This window comes from Sorghum bicolor, chromosome 9 (assembly GCF_000003195.3).
Source record: "Sorghum bicolor cultivar BTx623 chromosome 9, Sorghum_bicolor_NCBIv3, whole genome shotgun sequence".
NCBI lineage: Eukaryota > Viridiplantae > Streptophyta > Magnoliopsida > Poales > Poaceae > Sorghum > Sorghum bicolor.
Genome location: NC_012878.2, coordinates 54,142,559 through 54,157,467, shown reverse-complemented (window position 1 = coordinate 54,157,467; position 14,909 = coordinate 54,142,559).

Genomic DNA, 14,909 nt, shown 5'->3' with positions numbered 1-14,909 from the left:
AAAAAAATTCCAAGCAAAATTTATTTCTATCACAACGTAGTTCTTCATCGTTAAAAGAAGCACAAGATGACTGAAGAAGAAAAATAACACACAGCATGGACATATTGATTAAATAATTATGATAGATTTAACAAATAGACTCAAGCGAATAAGATGCTAAAAAGATAGCGATTAGGCGAGTGCGACTCGATCTGGATCCGTCAACGGCCGAAGGGCCCTCCAGGGACGTTGCTGTTGGCCTTGGGCGCCGGCGGCGTCGTCATATCGGTCGTCCTGTCCGGCCTCACTCCATCCTTCCTCCACGCCCGAAATTCAGAGCCTGCATATATGAACGATGTACACCTCGGTTAATTCACGGCTCAATTGAAGCGTCGGAAAACAACAAAATTCCTGTGAAGAAACAGCAGAGATCTCAATTCAGAAGCGTCGGCTAGGAGAACGAATCGACCGGCATGGAGAAGAGATCAATTAGCAGAACAGCTCATCATACCTCTTTCGCTGGAGGTGAGCTCCTGCCGCGACTGAACTGTCGTCGTAGAGATCAACATCACAGCAACGAAAACGAACAGGAGGAAGGAGACGGCGGCTAGCCGCCATGCTGTCCTCCTCGCCGTGTTCTTGCCTCTCACCGGAGCTGCGGCCATGGCGGTGTGGCTTCGCGTTTGGCCTTGGTTTTAGGCTGCCGGGGAACTGGCATATACTATATATAGGATTAGGATATATACAGAGAGCCTCGCTCATCTAGTCATCTGTGAGCAATGCACATGGCGCCTCATCAGTCATCAGTGATCATGCTCCCGTCGCATCCACATTTCCGGTGAGAATCGGTGCACGCAAGTGGCCACCGTCGCTGACCAGTTCTTGTGTCCAGCCAAACGAGTTTGCGGTTGGCTCTTAGGCCAGTCTCAATGCATAGTTTTACTAAACTAGGTAACCGAGCCACAAGAGTTTCATCTCTATGAAACTCCTCTCTCATCTGATGAAACTCCTTCATTTAATGATCCTGCCAAGTCAGTAATTTTGCTTATGTGTCACCCTATTTAATGTACATGACACTCTCATGAAACATGCATTGAGACTGGCCTTAGCGACGTTCGCTAAGCTCTATCATAGTTTGTACAAACTAATATTGTTTAAATCAAATGGGAATATTGCATTCTTCTTCCTACTATACTAAATTTAAACATCATAAAATTCGATTTACGCACATCTTTATCTCTAAAATTCGATTTACGGACATCTTTATCTCTATTCTCTATCTAATATTAAACACTGCAAGGTTTCTTTTATGACGTAGCTCTCAACTGTCTGATGAGATCCGCGGATTAGAGTGACGTATCTAATTACAGTGCGGAACCCAAGTCCAACATATTCAAACATGAAACGTTTGCATGGTCCGTCACATATATAGTACTATTTGTTATATTTGTATAAGTTAGAGCGAAATATAACCACTTGAGAACCTAACACATTAAAATTTATTCAATCCAACCCATTGACAGATCTAGTTTGGAGGTGCTGAGTACCTGCGAACAATGCACTTCGAATGGTATGGAACCCGTAGGGCGAAGCGGATCACCACAGCTCACTCTCCAAACCATGCTAACCTGCTTCCCTATGATTCAAACCAAACAAATTTTCTCTAAAAGAACCAAACCAAACCAATTACTAAACCAGAGCAGCCACTGTCACATTAGAAACTATTAAACCTTTTGAGCCCGAACCAGTAGAATGGTAGTACAAGCAATACTTTGTGGCCACCCTCCAGTCCTATTTCTAATACTACCTCCCTGAGTAGCTGAGAGCGTGTATGCGTATGTCTACCTACCAACTACTTCTGAGGCTGGGCGAGGTATATGAGCAAGTGAAGGGAGGAATTGCAGCATCAGTCCCAGCATGTTGGGTGTGCATGCAAGCCTCTTTTGAAGCTCTATGTGAACACGCTCATACTGTGACTGGCGACTTGCTTTGGTGTCCCAGACGGTGAAGCCAACTTCTACTCGGCAGCTCTAATCTGGCAATCCAGCTCTCATTCCCCGTGCATCTCACTCCTATGAAACAGTTTTTTTTGCCATTTCAATCTGATCACAAGCACTCCAAAGCATCTCTGAAAGCAGCCTGCAAGCTTCTACATACCCTTTCTCACCAACTATAGTTTCTCGTGGCACATGTTATTGTATATGCAGAAACTAGCTTGCGATATTTATGAGGTAGCTCAACTCCAACAGCTTGGCTATTTTTATCATGGAGGTTATTTTAGAATTTGTATAGTAAAAAATAGACTCCAACAAATGTGCTATCTGGTTTTGTAAAATAGAAAGTTGGCTATCCCTTGATTTTCAATAGCCATATATAGCCAACCACTGACACTAGCTATCTAATAGCAAGGGCTGTTGTGGACCTCTTTTTTTAAAAAAGTTTTCTATTTTACAAATAGCTACACAATGGAATTTGCCTACTAATTTTAGCCAAGCTTTTCGAGTTGCTTACCAGCAACCATTATCTTGCATCGGCAGACCTGGCCTCATTCATGGCATTCAGCTCAAGCCTTTTAGTTTGCGAAAATTTTTTTTTTTGAGTGTCACATCGGATGTGTCGGAAGAATCTTGGAAGGGGTCTTCGAATACTAATAAAAAAAACTAAATTATATAGCTTACTTGGAAACTATGAGATAAATTTATTAATCCTAATTAATCCATCATTAGCACATATCGGTTACTGTAGCAATTATTACTAATCATAGACTAATTAGATTTAAAAGATTTGTCTCGTAATTTACAAATAAAATGTGTAATTAGTTTTTTATCTTCATTTAGTGCTCTATGCATGTGTCATATATTCGATGGGATAGGTGAAAAAAATTAGTGAAAAATTGAAGAGGGCCTGAATGTCCAAATTTTCTGGCAAAAATGTTGATCGAGTACAATATGCATCTACGATGCTCTGAAATATATTAACTATTTGAGCTGCTGCCTTTAATCAAAGAAATATGTGTATATGTTTGGCTAACTTGATGCACAGTTTGTGTCTGCAGACTGGAACTCTCTTTAATTTAAATAGAGGTCAACCTTTCTTGGCGAAAAAGAAGTATGGAAAACAGAAATTCGGGGAAAAGTCAAATTTGGCCTCTCGAAATCCGAAACCCATTAGTAGTCCTTCAATCAACTATTAAAACTGAACGAATGTGGCCTTTGGCTAGTTTCAGATGCGGTTTTGAGTATATATGTATTTTCTAAAAATAATAGTAAATAGCAAAAATTCATAAAAATATTTTTAAATAAAAAACATAAAATTGGTCAATTGTTTTTTGTAAAAGTATAACCTATCTATTTAGAAAAAATAGTAATGGATTTTTAGAAATTGAACTATTATTTTATTTGAAATATAATCTATCTGTTTGTTGTTCTCATATTTTGAAATTTAAATTTTTTGAATTATTCAAACAAACTCGGATGAAAAAATGGCCAAAACTAAAGTCATACATCTCATGAGATATACAACTTTGTAGTCAGTACTTTTTCATTTGAAATCATTTACTATCCCGAATTTCTGTTTGAAGTTCTCATATTTTAAATTTTATCTTTTCAAACAGAAAATCAAACAGAAGGCCATATTTTAGCCATTTCTACTATAATACCTATGCTTTGCTTGTTTTTTCAGCCATGCCTTTTAGTTAAAAGTAGATGTGAAAGGGCCAACTACAGCTCAAAGTGGAAAAAGAACCTGGGAAAGAAATCACTCATGTTGATCCCTACAGATATGACACTTGGGTGGTTCCAACTTCATGGCTGCATCCCATATATATATACTCCACCTAAACAACTAATGTCTTTCTCCTCGTAGAAGTCGCAAACTCAGAGACTCTTTCGCTCGTCTCCTTAACACACATCAGAGAGGGCACCAGAAAGCCAATAATTGTTAGTGTTTTCAGGTGGGAATGGGATGCATTCGGAACTTGTGTTGCAGCTGCATAATTTTCATCAGGTGAAGCTTACATGCGTCATGGCACGAGGTACTCTGGATCAACAAGCATCCATTTCGTGATGTTCTGTTCCGGTGTTGTGTGTTGACTTTAGGGACCTGCTGCAAGGATCCGACGCACCCAGAAGCTGAGAGCATGACAACAAACGAAAAGTAGAGGAAAACAAAAAAGAAAGTAGGAAAGCGGTAGGAGTGAAATGGCAAAACAGAGGAACACAATCACACGATCTTCAGGCAAATTTCCATAAAAAAACGAAACATCCAACTGATTTCTGAATGAGACGATTACTTCGAATGGATCAGCTGTGAAACTGATACTTAGTCCCAGGGTGTTCCACAAGGCTCTAGCACAGGGACAACCCAGAAATAATTGTCGCAAGGTCTTCTCTACTGAGTTTGTACAAAAAACACAACTAGTCTAAAAACATTGTTTTGCGCCTCAAAGAAATTTCTTGTAGTAGCCAAAACAGAACTGTCCTCTTATTCTGACAGCAAGCTTTCCAAAGCCAAGAGGAAGGGCTTTGTTGTGATACCCTCTAGTGACTATGAGCCGTTTATTTAGTTAGATCGAACGGTTAAAATCATCTATTACTTTCTAGGAGATAATAGATGAAATATATATTTATTTAATTTTAAATTTGGTAAAATAGAATATATAAGGAAAGTTTTAGATACAAATTTTATTTTATAGATCAAATTGATGCATGTGTGATCTATTAGATATAGTAACTTTTTTTTATTTTGTAACTTTAGGCATGGAATAATTTAATTAGCCATAGCTGCCGTGAGCATTATTTCGTGCATCTAATTTCATTCTCAAATCACGTGTACATGATGTCTCCTATCCAAATCCATGCGCGTACATGACCGTGATCATTTTTTATGCTTGTATAAGTTTTTGTTCCTAAATCTACATACGTGACAGCACAATATAAGAGTTTTTTTATTGATTATATAACGTGATCGGTGTACGTCTTTAATGTAACTTCCAGGACATTATCACTCTTAATTTAAAGAAAAAGGGAGAAATTGAGAAATCAATAGCTTCACGTCCTCCTCTTGTGCATGCCGTGATGACGAGGATGTTTATAGCTGCACGTCCACTTATGCATGCCGTGATAATAATGGGGTTTTGAGAATAATTTTTTCTTTTCTCATATTAATTAATTCAAAAAATTTAAGAAATCAATGACTCAGATTTGTTTGAAATATTTATTACCTCCTAAGAAATAAAGAATGTACTGTAGCATCTCCCGGCTCTGTGAACCTTTTTTTTTTTTGACAAGGTGCTCTGTGAACCTTTTGCCTTCCCATCAAGTAATAAGCATGTGCCTTCTGCAAAGAAAAAACATTTAAATTCCAGATATAGACCCAAAGTATAAGGAGATATATATAGCTGTTGGGATAACGGCATGCAGTTAGTTGTGAACGTGATGGTGGAGAAATAACTCTTTTTTTTTCCTTTCAAAAGATAGAAAAATGATTACCTACTCATGAATTCGAAGAGAAACAACTTTCGAGTCTGTTCGCTGATTTATTATGAGAGAAAGACACTTAGAAAAAGTACAACTTGGCGTTCAATTCTTGATGTGTAAAAATACGTGAGAAGCATTTTATTATAATTTTACTGAGTTTGTGGGGAACCTTAAAAATGTTCAATTAAGAACCACACCCACCCGCTCTAAAGACCATTTGTTAGCTCCTGACACACGGGTCCTCGCGACATTTACTACTTCTGATTAGGCACAATGCGAGGCTGTTTGCTTGAGCTTTTTTATCGAATTTATGAGCTCAGTGTTTTTTTTCTAACAATAAATCAGCGAACGGTGCTTTCAACCATATCTTTTATGCCAAGGGATGGCTGCAAGTTCAAAAAAAAAAACTTTATGGCTGCATCTCATATACTAGCACGATCCGCTATGCCTGTCCCTACTGTACCTATGGATCATTCTTTGGGCTAAGAACTTTATGCACATAACAAATTTAATATTGACATTAGTATTTATTTATTTTATAGAGAAGGATTTATTTAATTTTAATCTAACTAAAATGGGCCAAGCCCAATTAAAATCCAATACATGTCCACAAAACACACCAAACCATTATATTAGGCATTGGAGAGATCAAAAGGCCGATTCCTACGTCTAGGAAGTTGCCGCTACTCGTCAAAATCAAGTTCTTCGTCGAGTTCTAACTATTAAATTGGTGAAGATCAGTGCATCTACTTTATTTACATTAAGACTACTACATCACTAGAGGAAAATAAGTAGGCACAGGCTCTTCTACTGCTGGAAATGCGCCGGCGTGGCCTCTAATTTTTTTTTTTCAACACACGGAAGAGCCAAAACATATCTATGTGCCCTGCCAAAAGTCTGTGAAGCACATCCACAACGGGGAACACGCGGGCCTCAGGCTGCACCTTAAAATGCCGGCACTTGCTGTTGGGATTGAATCGGTAGAAGGTGCAGTGCAAATAGCAGCCGGCCGGCACGATCAGGTTGACTTTTTTTTTTTGACTGAAAGGCCGTGGCTTAGATTGTGGGCGGAGCGGGTTGTTAACATAACCTGTCCGCTCGCCCCGCAAAATTTGTCTTTGTGGCTGTTGTGGACGGGCTGTAATTTTTTCGTGGCCTAGTGACTCCAACCCGCCAAGTTCGTTGGACGAACGAGCAATCTCACAAGAACCCGCAAGAGCCCGCAAAAGTGAAGAGTAAATATATACGTTATGTCTTTATTTAGTAATAATAACTTTTGTTACAGGATATGTCCTTGTTTCTATACATGTATTTCTTGATGTTGTTATATTTGAAAACGTACAATATTTAGATAGCCGGAATATAAAAATTAAAATGATCAGTGCAAAGTTGTATCATCTGTGCTCGTCGATTAACTGGATATAAATGTTTAGCTTATAGATTCTAAATTCTTACAGTATATACGTGGAGAGAGACAGTATCCACATAGTCTCCATGTAGTATAGCGTGTCTCGCGGGTTTAGTAGTCTAGTCTGTTATGTCCGCGAAAAATTTACCCGCGAAGTTTATAGCTTAGTGGCTGACCGCAAACCCGCAAATAAACTTTGCAGCAAGCGATGCAGGTTAGCGGACAGCCGCGAATGAGCCCGCCTGCAACCTGAGCCGTGGCCCCTGCAGGAATTTTATTAAACAAAGTAAAGGCTGAAGTTAAATACAAGAGTGCTCAAGAAATAAAAAAAAAAACATCAGGTTGACCACTTGACCTCAACTGCAATTGATCGTCGCGCAGCTTGCTTTCCCCATGCATCCCACTCTCAGGCAACAAAGGGTATGCAGTGCCACTGTTCTCATTTTCAAATGCCCCAGCGGCCATCGGCCTAGATTTCAAAGAAACAGGCAAAGCTAGCTTCTGCTGCATATACCACACACACGGGCAACTAAAAAGCTACTACAATCTCTCTTTGTATACAGTATACATGTCGATGCTAGCTATTTATAGGCTAGCAAGGACCAAGATATGTGTGATACTTCAGGTCAGCAGCTAAAACCTATAAAAGGTGATGAAAATGTTGGTATAGTGTCTGGTGGCTTTCGAGAGGCTCAACCACTCTGATCATCAAGGCAGTGGGGAAACCAGAAATACAAATTTATTCATTGTTAATTAGGGGCAAGCAGTAGGTGCAAATTTTATCACATTCGGTGCGCTGACATCTTATTGACTCCAGGCCTAGCTACTATTTCCAAAAATCATAGTAATATTAACTCCGATTTGATGTTTATCTTCTCTGCAAATCAACGCAACACAATATATTTGATTATACCCTAAACAAAGGCACTTTTCTACCATTGGGGCATGCCTGCCTCAGTACTTTGTTCATGTGATTATGCGCAGATAGTCGATTGCTGAAAATGATTTGGAGATGATGTTCTTTTATGCAAAGTTATTGTAAGTTTATAACTGAAGCACATGGAATTTCTGGGTACCGTACCATATTACAGCATGAATCTTGTTTTTCTGTAATAGAGTTATCCCCTGCATTTCTACACAACAATTTATCTAAATATGATCTAACTTTGGTGGCACAACCCTACCACTCCACCCAATAAAATCTATTCATCCGTAGATAGTTTCATCACTACATTTACTACTATTGAAATTATACAGTAGGAGCTCCTTGCTCCTCTTGATTCCTAAAAAACTATTGAAATTATGAGAAGACTAACTGAATGGTTGAACAACACTTGAGTCTTAGAGTAACTCAAAGGCTCTTTTATTACTTTGGTCAATAGAAATTTCCAACACATGCCCAAAGTCCCAAACAATATCATTGGTCAAGAAAATGGGCCGCTTAATTTCCACGTTCTTGCCACACCCTCTTCTTCCCAGACGATCTCATGTTCTTGGAAGCAACAATGGTGGCATATGAGCAAGTTGTCAAGTTTGTTCTACGACATGGATGTCGTACCTGCTAGTCGCTCCATGCCAATTCAAAACTTGAGTTCAATATTCAATCATATCACTGTGTTCTTGGGTACAAAGAAATGGGTGTTAGGTTGATCGATATGATCAAACCACGTACTAATAAGAACTGATGATACATGATGTGAGCTCAGATGACAAATATGAACAACTCGTCACTCTGAACGTGCAACATGAGTTCCAAACGCATCCCATTCCTAGCTAAAAATGCTAACCATTTACTAGTTTATTTGTTAGTGCCCGTTGATGTCTTTGTGCCCTCCTGCCTTCCTCACTTTTCTTCTTATAGCTGAAGCATTTCCAAAAGGCAATCTCCGATTTTTCACAAGCTTCTACAGGAGAAGCCAATGCAATTACTTATTAAGTGGAGTACAGGGTATAACCATTAAGTTGGAGAGACTCGTGGCCAGCAATCAATATGTTTGTGTGTACCATAAGTACTAGGATATATAACAGTTAGGTATAATGGGGTGAAGTTATGAAGGTGACGGAGGAAGAATAACTCCATTTTTTTTCTTTCAAAAGCGAGCCACGATTACTAACTCACAGATTGAGAGGACTGTTTAAATCCAAGGGCAGGGCTGGCCGTCTCTACGGTGTTTACGACCCGTTGACAAACATGACACTATGGGCCCTTAGGCTAGATATTTTTTTTCCATTTATAATATAAATAAAACATATAGTAGCATTAGTAAGGGTTAATCTGCTGCATATATATTTTATCACGGTTGGACCATAGAAACTATAGTTATGAATTAATTCAATTAGTTACAGAAAAGAATAGATCAGAATCTATAACATAAACTTTATACTAAAGTATATCATATTATATATTCACTGTGTAAATCTACTCATGTGAAGTTCAACAAAATTGTATTTTTTATTTTCAGATTTTTGTGATTTGCTATGATTTTTTAAGGATTCAGCCGAAATAAATAAAAAAACAAAAAACAAAACTATCATTAAAACCACTTATAACCGGGCTAGGGAGATAAAATGTATGGTTTTAAAAATTAAGGGAGATGGTTTGCTCGATTTTTGAAGTTTAGAGTAAAAATTAAAGGAGGAAAAGTGAATTTTTTTTTCCTAATCTTGAGATGCTTCTCACTCTATCTCAGTCTTAGGCCTTGTTTACATGTAAAAAATTTTATAAAATGTGAACAGTAGCACTGCCACGCAGCTGGCATCCTCCGACGCTGCTTCCCCTTGGCCGGTTCGTTGCAGCCGCCAATCACCTTCTTCCCCCATCCCGCCGACCTCCTTCCTCAACGTCGGCGAGGGCGCGAGGCCATGACCATGGCCATGGAAGCCGTGATGGTCATGGATTCTTTAGAGCAGTCCGTATAATATAGTTGTGGCCCACAACGAACACCTGCACCCGCAGAAAGCTCAACACATGTCGGTATATAACAAGCTTTGCTGGGGAGTTCGATTCGACGGGGGAATGGAAAGCACGGAGCCGCGCCGTGGTGCCGCCGTAGCCACGGAGGTGGGTCGCGACGCAGCCGTAGCCGCGCGCGGCGACGTAGACCCTCTGGTGTCGCCACGAGTGCCAGAGCTCCGGGAAGTCGTACGCGAACAGCACTGCCAGCGCGGAGGCGTCAACGGAGCTGGCCTCCGCCACGTGATCTCCAGCTGCCGGTGCCTCACTATCACCGCCGCCATGGTGCGTGTCGGCGTCGTGCTCCGCGCCGCTGCTTTTGGGCCTTGTTTACTTCCCAGAAAATTTTACAAAATTTTTCATATTCTCCGCCACATCGAATCTTTAGACGCATGCATGGAATATTAAATATAGACAAAAATAAAAACTAATTGCACAGGTTGGTCGAAATTGACGAGACGAATCTTTTGAGCCTAGTTAGTGCATGATTGGATAATATTTATCAAATACAAACGAAAGTGCTACAGTACCTATTTTGTAAAAATTTTTGGAACTAAACAAGGCCTTGATCGGAGAGATGAGAGCAGGGGATACGGCTGAGAAGAGTACTAAACTACCCTTAATTTCCCTTTCAAAAAAAACTACGCTTAATTATAAGAGAATTATTTGTCGTGCCATTAGCACACTATATGTAATTAACGTGCTGTTTGGTTGGCTTGTTAATTTTGCGGCGTGATCCAGTTACACTTACACCGCGAATGGATTCCATTGTTTATTGTTTGTTTGCGGCACGGTGTGATCGGATCGCATGGAAATGGTCACAAGTCTTCACGATATGGATTACTCCCGATCGCGGCCGGGAAGCACTTGTGCTCGATCACGTCCGTAAGCCGCGGCAAGAAAAAAAAACTGCTTGCTAATTACCCGCCGTGGAACCAAACAAAAATGAAAATAGTCATTCCCCTTGCTGTGACTAGTTGCTTGAGTTTTATGAGCATGTTCGCTTGTCTAAAGACTGAAACACTGTTCGCTGTGTTAAATAGATTTGGCAGATAAATTCAAAACTTTCATTTTATGGTTTTATAGACATTTAATTATACAACTAAAAGTTTCATTATATGGTTTCACCGCTGGGCTAATTTTTTTCAATTTAGTCCATTTAAAAAAAATACATTTGACTTCTTGAAAAACGTAAACTCATTTTTGGACCTGTCGGCGCCAAAACTCTTGGCTTCGAGATAACACGTCTCAGCGCTACAGATCTTGACTCTGATGTATCTAGACATCCATCCAGAGCATGGCATCCTAAGTGGTGTTGACATAGCCGGTACCTCGGAGCCATAGATCTTGGCATCGAGCTCAAAAGCAGGTGAAAAGACACCAAGATAGCAGGCTTGCCTTGTTTAGTTCACCCAAAAACATTAAATTTTTTTTTTGAGATTCCCGTCACATCGAATCTTGCGGTACATGCATGAAGCATTAAATATAGACTAAAACAAAAACTAATTACACAGTTTATCTGTAAGGAGGCGTTTGGTTGCCTGCACCAGCCCTCAGCCAGGCTCTCCACGTGCGAGAACAGACATTTGTTTGGTTGGCATATCTGCTGAGCCAGGCTCCACGCGTGCAAAAAGCCTCTCACAGCCAGGCTCTGCTGAAACGAAGAAATCGGTCGTTTTTGCTGGGTCTGGCTCTCCTCATGCGAGCAAGCACTAAACGATGCACGAACGCGTGAGATAGAGATACGTGAACATGGTGAACCAAACAGATGCTGCTGTTGGCCTAGATATAGTGATTCAGGTAACCAAACAAGATGATGTCGCATGTAAGAGCCTGGCTAGCTCGGTGCGAGCTAGGCTCTACCGGGCAACGAACCAAACAGCCTTAAATTATAAGATGAATCTTTTGAGTCTAGTTAGTCTATGATTAGACAATAATTATCAAATAAAAACGAAAGTGCTACGGTTTTCAAAAACCAAAAAAATTTAGAACTGGAGAAGGCCCTCTCCTGGCTCCCTGCACCGCGCTATGGCTAGCTCACGGCTCACTAGGCTTTGATAGTATACTTGGCACAAAATACAAACAAAAATACTATTCTTTTTATATCCATAAAGAAAGTCGTTTATGACAACTACACAGTCTTTAAAGTCTAACTTTGACTCTTAGTTTTATAAAAATATTTATCAAAAAATAGTATATATATATATATATATATAGGAAATTTCCTTTCTACACCGACGTGTAGCTACTCCGACTCGGTAGTACACGCACGCGAAATATCCCGCAGGCAGACGCATGTAACGGCAATGACGGCGTTCCATCGATGTCGCTCGTGTTTACAGAAACTTTCGTGGGTGAAAATAAACAAACCCGTTAATCCAAAGTATATAACAAAATCAACCATCATTTACGGCATCCACAATGCTCGAACTTGAGCCCGTCCCCGCTCCATGCTGCCGCAACTCATATTCCTCTCCTCCCTCCACTGCAGCTCGTATTCCTCTCCTCCCTCTCCCTCCACCTTCAGTCCCCACCGGAGATGCAAGCATCGCCACCGTCGAGGATCTAGCGTCGCCTGTGGATCTAGCCGCAACGCCTCCTTCCCTGCCGAAGGCGGTGGCAGGGCCTCTCCCCTGGCGGATCTCCTCGGCCGCGGCGAAGTTGGTGATTCTTACCAACGGCGGCGCTTCCACCCAGCGGCAATGCTCTCTTCTTGCTCTATTCCATGGTGTACCCTCCCCCCACCCCATGGATCTGGCGGCGCCCCCTCCTCCATGCCCTTCGATCTGGCGACGAGCCGCACCAGGGGCTGTGGCGGCGGGGCTTCCCTCTCCCGGCTGCAGCTGCGGTGGCTTCCTCATCTCCCCTGATGGCATCCACTTGAAGGAACTGGCATCCGGCGGCTCCATCCCTGCCGAGCAGTTCCGTGCCTTGTGCTGGCCGCATGCGTCGTCTCTGTCCTAGTAGCATGCTTGGTCCGGGTCGCGTAGTTGCCGAGCCAAAAGCATGCTTTGTGTGGCAGCACTGCCGCTGAGACAACGTCGATGGAATCAAGTTTGGTTGAGACAGTACGTTCTAATTTTTCCTGATATGATCCATTTGTTTACTGTAGCTTGCGAATCTAGGGCAATTGATTAGCATATTGGTACGTACTTTTTCAGGATTAGCGTATCTATACATACTTTTTCATATTAGTGTATCACTTGATACAATTTACATTATTCTGTATCGCTTTGATACTTGTCTTAAACCTAGTTATCACGGATACTAATTTGTTCCCTGAGAAAAATTTTCACATACTAATCCAAATTTGCATACTGTAGTAATCTCAATTCTTGCTATCTAAATTGGAAGACATATATTTGTTCTTCTACCAAAGGAGGAAAGTATGATATTATACTAATAAAGCTAGGTTCTGAAGATTTCCAAATAAGCAACATATGCAATTTAATAAAGTTAATTCATGCAGGTTGCGAAACCTACGTTTTCTGAACTGATGGCAGCCAACAAAGTGGATAATTAGCATTGGAATACCTGATGAAGTGAACTTGCTATGTAGTATGGCTACATACTCAGAGTATGAAGTATGTGTACATACAGTATATAATATTTGTATATACTTAGAATATGAAGTATGTGTACATACTTATATATATAAAGTACGAACTTTGATTATTTCCTTTCGGATGACTAGGAACAATATTCTTACTATAATCTGATCAAAGAATAGTACATCAATCGTCCAGGAGAGGATCTGCATCAGTGTAATCACGCTACTTCTTTCTTTTATCTATAGATAGATGAGAGTATCATCTGATACTCTTTTTTAGATGAGATCAAAACATCAATTGATAACTTTTAGATTTGAATATCCTCAGATACTTTCTTTGTTACACTGAGCTATCACTTCATACTTTCTGGGATATGTTTGTACCACTAGATACTTTTTTAGATTATAATTGCGGCACTTCTACATTGTTCTATATTTTTCTAAAGTGGTATATTATATGTTCACATTTTCTCTTTGTATTTGTTCATACTATTTTGGTCCAAATAATAGTACATACTACTACAGTATCCATGTATGTACACATACTCTCAGGAAACAAGTGCTCATACAGCAGTCCTAAAAAATGCGGACGAAAATACATACCCTAAAGATAAACATTAAAATATTCCTCTAAGTATATGGATATACTCCCAAATACAAGTCTATAAATATACTTATTTTTTCTTATTAAAGTATGTGTACATAATTATTCACGTAAAACAATACAAATTAATATTAATATATACTCATTGTCCTTATTAAAGTATGCAACCATACTTCAAAAAATTAGATATATACACATACTACTATTTATAATGCACACATTTCAAAAAGATAGTAACTAATTGCATGCCAACCCAAGCAAATAATTTAAGCTAGATCCGTTTTTCATGGAAGTAATCAACATGTGTCAATGGATTTTTTTCTGATATACATACTTTCAACCCGACCCGTTAAACACTCCCTGGAGCCTTCCGTTAACGTCCGCAGGACTCCTACCCTCCCGTAAGTGCGAGTAGCTACTCGTACGAGTAAAAAACACTCGTCCTATATATATATAAGTATTTTTCAAGACAAATCTATTCATATGGTTTCACGGTTCCAAACCCAACAAATTAAAAGTTATTTATGATTTATATTTTCAATGTTTGATCTAAACGTTGTCCAAAATGACTTTTTTTATAAGATGCATTGGAATAAAAAAAATTGGGTGGAACGTCCTGCAGCGGCCATATTGAATAAAAAAATTTCTTATGTGATGGGTGATCCGTAACACCGAAGATAGGGTCTTGTTGCTCTTATATTGTACCAGTTATATTCAATGGGAATCACTCGATTATTGATGTCTGCACATGGTGTCTTCGATGCTTGCAGGATCGAACGCGATAAATGTATCTGGTGAACCTTCGGATGAAACAAATTGAAGTCGCGAGATACTAAAAGGACGACTCAATTGATTAGAGTGATATTCTGCAAGTTTTTTGATAAAAAAAATTAAAGAAACATGTACAGATGTTTAAACCACTATAAAGATGCATAGTC